The 5,080-nt window shown below is 54.3% G+C and overlaps 1 long non-coding RNA gene across 1 annotated transcript; it reads left to right on the plus strand.

The window, feature by feature from the left end:
• The first annotated feature begins 3,911 nt into the window (after positions 1 to 3,911).
• Positions 3,912 to 4,709, plus strand: LOC112896284. Its single transcript, XR_003229413.1, has 4 exons — positions 3,912 to 3,951; positions 4,028 to 4,229; positions 4,293 to 4,379; positions 4,498 to 4,709. It is a non-coding gene; the product is annotated as an uncharacterized LOC112896284 (long non-coding RNA).
• Positions 4,710 to 5,080: the final 371 nt, after the last annotated feature.

Below are 5,080 nucleotides of genomic sequence, written 5' to 3' on the forward strand. Positions count from 1 at the left end.
AACTTTCATGCAGTAACGAAACATTATGAAACGCCCCAAAACATGAGTTTTCGGTCCAATGGAGTGGATCAGGTGCGTTCGTTACGAAAAATTTCGACGCAACTTCATTTAGCGAACTTGTTTGTTAATGGCGCTAGTTCGGTAACTTTTGCATCGACTTTCGTGCAGTAACGAAACGGTTCGGAACACCCCAAAACATGAGTTTTGGGACTAATGGATTGGATCGGGTGCGTTCGCTGCGAAAAATTTTGACGCGACTTTATTTTGCGAAGTTGTGTGTTAATGCCACCAGTTCGACCAGTTTTGCATCGACTTTCGTGCAGTAACGAAACAGTTCGAAACGCCCCAATACATGAGTTTTGGGTCCAATGGAGTGGATCGGGTGCATTCGTTGTGAAAAATTCTGACGCAACATTGTTTAACGAAATTGTGCATTAATGGCAGTTGTTCGGCAAGTTTTGCATCGACTTTCGTGTAGTAACGAAACGGTTCGGAATGCCCCAAAACATGAGTTTTGCGACTAATGGATTGGATCGGGTGCGTTCGTTGCGAAAAATTCTGACGCGACATTATTTAGCGAACTTGTGCGTTAATGCCACCAGTTTGTCCAGTTTTGCATCGATTTTCGTGCAGTAAAGAAACAGTCCGAAACGCCCCAAAACATAAGTTTTGGGTCCAATGTAGTGGATCGGGTGCGTTCGTTGCGAAAAATTTTGACGCGACTTTGTTTAGCGAACTTGTGCATTAGTGGCACCAGTTCGGCCAGTTTTGTATTGATTTTCGTGCAGTAATGAAACATTACGAAACGCACCAAAACATGAGTTCGGGGTCCAATGGAGTGGATCATGTCCGTTCGTTGCCAAAATTTTGACGCCACTTCGTTTAGCGAACTTGTGTGTTACTGGCACCAGTTCGGCCAGCTTTGCATCGACTTTTGTGTAGTAACGAAACGTTACGAAACGTCCCAAAATATGAGTTTTCGGTCCAATGGAGTGGATCAGATTCGTTCGTTACTAAAAATTTTGACGCAACTTCATTTAGCGAACTTGTGTTAATGGCGCTAGTTCGGCAACTTTTGCATCGACTTTCGTGCAGTAATGAAACGGTCCAGAACGCCCCAGAACATGAGTTTTGGTCCAATGGAGTGGATCGGGTGCGTTCGTTGCGAAAAATTTCGACGCAACTTTGTTTACCGAACGTGTGAGTTAGTGGCACCAGTTCGGCAAGTTTTGTATCATTTTCTTGCAGTAACGAAACGTTACCAAACGCCCTAAAACATGAGTTTTGGGTCGAATGCAGTGGATCAGGTGCGTTTGTTGCGAAAAATGCCGACGCAACTACGTTTAGCGAACTTGGGGGTTAATGGCGCTAGTGCGGCCAGTTTTGCATCGAATTTCGTGCAGTAACGAAACGTTCCGAAACGCCCCAAAACATGACTTTTTGGTCCAATCACTACAGGAAAACGGCTAACTTCCAACGGCCAGAATAAAATTTCGACGGCCCCGTCGGAAGTTAATTAACTTCCGACGGCTATCAAGAGAGCCGTCGGAAGTTTACTAACTTCCGACGGCCGCAGAGCAAACCGTCGGAAGTTAAGGAACTTCCGACGGCTTAGGGCGTGCCGTCGGAAGTTAGGTGCCACGCCGTTACACCCGGGCCGGGCTCGCGTTATCTCCTGCTCTCCTCATTTTTCCCCAAATCTCAACTCCCGCCGCCGCTCCGCCGCCCGTCCCCGCCGCCGCCCGTCCGCGCCGCCCCGGGCCCCGTCCGCCCCGCGCCGCCGCCTCCGCCCGGGGCCACGCGGCCGCCCGGCCTCCCGCGCCGCCGCCCGCCGCGCCGCCCCGCGTGCGCGCCCGCCTCCGCCCCCGGGCCCCGCGGCCGCCCGGCCTCCCGCGCCGCCGCCCGTCCGCGCCGCCCCCCGCGCCGCCGCCCGGGCCGCCCGCCGCGCCGTCCCCCGTCCGCGCCCGCCTCCGCCCCCGGGCCGCGCGGCCGCCCGGCCTCCCGCGCCGCCGCCCGTCCGCGCCGCCCCCGGCGCCGCCGCCCGGGCCGCCCGCCACGCCGTCCCCCGTCCGCGCCCGCCTCCGCCCCCGGGCCGCGCGGCCGCCCGGCCTCCCGCGCCGCCGCCCGTCCGCGCCGCCCCCCGGCCGGGCCGCCCACCTCCCGCGCCGCCCGCCGAGCCGCGCCGCGCTGCCCCGCTCCACCTGCCGCCGCCCCGCCGCATTGCCGCCCGTTCCCGCCCGCCGCGCCGTCCCCCGTCCGCGCCCGCCTCCGCCCCCGGGCCGCGCGGCCGCCCGGCCTCCCGCGCCGCCGCCCGTCCGCGCCGCCCCCCGCGCCGCCGCCCGGGCCGCCCGCCGCGCCATCCCCCGTCTGCTCCCGCCTCCGCCCCCGGGCCGCGCGGCCGCCCGGCCTCCCGCGCCGCCGCCCGTCCGCGCCGCCCCCCGGCCGGGCCGCCCGCCTCCCGCGCCGCCCGCCGCGCCGCGCCGCGCTGCCCCGCGCCACCTGCCGCCGCCCCGCCGCATTGCCGCCCGTTCCCGCCGCCGCGCCGCCGTCCGTGCCTCGCTGCCGCCCGTTCCCGCCGCCGCGCCGCCGTCCGTGCCGCGCCGCCGCTCGTTCCCGCCACCGCCCCGCCGCGCCGCCGCCCGTTCCCGCCGCCGTCTGTGCTGCGCTGCCGTCCCCGCCGCCGTCCGTGCCGCGCTGCCGCCCGTCCCCGCCGCCCCCCGGGTCGCGCCGCCTCCTGTTCCCGCCGCCGCAGCCCGGCCGCGCCACCCGGCCCCGTCGCCGCCCGGCTGCTCCGCCCGGCCCGTCGCCGCCCGACCCCCCGCCGTCCAGGTTAGTGCAGCACCGTCGGAAGTTAAAGAAAATATTCTAACTTTGCAATTCTAACTTTGCAATTATTTAACTTAAAGTATGGGTGAGGATCGACGATGGATGTACGAAGATTGGCCTAATTTGTCGAATAAATGGATAGCTAATACGGAGGAATTTGTTAAGCATGCTTTTGCTATGTCAAAGAATGGAAATGATGTGAGATGCCCATGTAGCCGTTGCCGTATTTGCCATTGTCAGACTAGGAAAGTTTTATCCTCACATCTAATAAAATATGGTTTCATGCCTAACTATGAGGTGTGGGTGTATCACGGTGAAGCTTTACCTCCTCAGAATGCACCAGAAGTCCCAATACCATTAGAAGTGCCGACATCACCACAAGTTCTAAGTAATGATAATGGAGAGTATGATAGAATGGATGAGATGCTTCGTGATTTAGGGGAAGATATGGAGCTCCCATCCGAGACTGAGGATCCACCCACGTCGGAGGCTAAAAAATTTTTCGAGCTCCTTAAAGCTTCAGAAGAGCCGTTGCACGAGCACACAAAAGTGACTGTCCTTGCTTTCGTGACTCGACTCATGGCTATTAAGTCCAAATTCACATTATCTCACAATTGTTACAATATGATCTTGAATTTGATTGGTGATATACTTCCGGCAAATCACAAGATGCCTAAAGATGTCTACCAGTCAAGGAAATTGTTGTCTGGGCTTGGTATGGACTACAAAAAGATAGATGTTTGTCCAAATAATTGTATGCTGTTTTGGAAAAATGATATAGATTTGAAGAAGTGTCGAAAGTGTCAAGAATCGAGGTTTGTGGAGGTTGTAAATGAAGATGGTGAAAAGGTGACTACAGAGATAGCACAAAAGCAACTTCGCTACATGCCTCTTATGCCTCGGTTGAAGCGGTTGTTTTTATCAAAGAATACTGCTAAGCACATGAGATGGCACAAAGAGAGGGTGCGTGCAAACCCAGAGTTGATGGTGCACCCGTCTGATACTGATGCATGGAAAGGGTGCGTGCAAACCCAGAGTTGCTCGCCATGGAGAGGGTTATGATTGGAGAAACGCGCCTATTGATCCTGAGGCCGTTTACAGTAGTGGTGGAAAACCTCATGGCCGGTTAGATTTCTTTAAATTTCAATCTAATTTGATCTTTCAGCAAGTCTGGTATATCTAAATTTCAATCTATTTGTAGGTATCCATTATTCGAAAAAGTCATTGACTCGAGTCAGGTGCCGTCGCGTCAAAGAGCAGGATCGTCGCGGTCAGCAAGTCGCAGCACAAGTAGTGGCGACGACAGCGCGGAGGTTGTAAGGCTGCGTGAAAGAGTAAGACAACAGGAGCTACAGCAGCAGTGGTTCCAAGCTCAACTTGCACAACAGAATGCAATACTGCAGGTAAATCTTAATTGTTAAAACTTAGGTTAAGTTACATTCTTGCTGACAAATTTGATCTTTCAGCAAATAGCGAGCCAACAGAATATACAAGTGCCACCACTGGTACCTCCACCTTTTGCACAGGCCGGTTGGCCATCAGCTTCACCTCAGGTATGATAGTCAATGATTCAAATGTTAGTTCATAGTCATTGCAAAATATGGTCACTCTAAATAAATATTATCCAATTAGTTATCTTTCAAACTAATCTTGTCCATTTATCTTTTATAGCCTTTTCACACCCCACCACCTAACCTTGCGGCACCGGGAGACTCACACGTTCATCCAACATCGAATTGGGCGGATCAATTCATTGGAAGTGGCGGATCAGTTCAACCAGGTGATGGAGACGACCAAACTTAAGTGAAACATTGTTGTTCTATGAATTTGTATGAAGTTGTATGAACCAGGTGATGGAGGCGGCCAAATTTCATCGAACTTGTATGAAGTTTTTGAACTTTAATTATGAACCTCTGAACTTTACGTATGTGGATATATGAATTGTGTACTTGCATGCAATTTCTGATCGTGAATTATAATTGTGGATGGTGAATTATAATTGTGGATGAAATTTGATTGTATATAATGCTTGTGGTTGCTTTTGGGGCTCTAAACTGCTCTGTTTGCTGGATGAGCTTAACTTCCGACGGAAGTTAGACGTCTCAAACTTCCGACGGCCAGGCAAACCGTCGGAAGTTAACAAACGGACGTCAGCTGCCGTTTGCCAGGCTGAAGCCGTCGGAAGTTTGAGAAACTTCCGACGGTTTTGTTCTAAGCCGTCGGAAGTTTAAAATTTCCGACGCCTTACAGCCGT

This window comes from Panicum hallii, chromosome 6, assembly GCF_002211085.1.
Source record: "Panicum hallii strain FIL2 chromosome 6, PHallii_v3.1, whole genome shotgun sequence".
Lineage (NCBI taxonomy): Eukaryota > Viridiplantae > Streptophyta > Magnoliopsida > Poales > Poaceae > Panicum > Panicum hallii.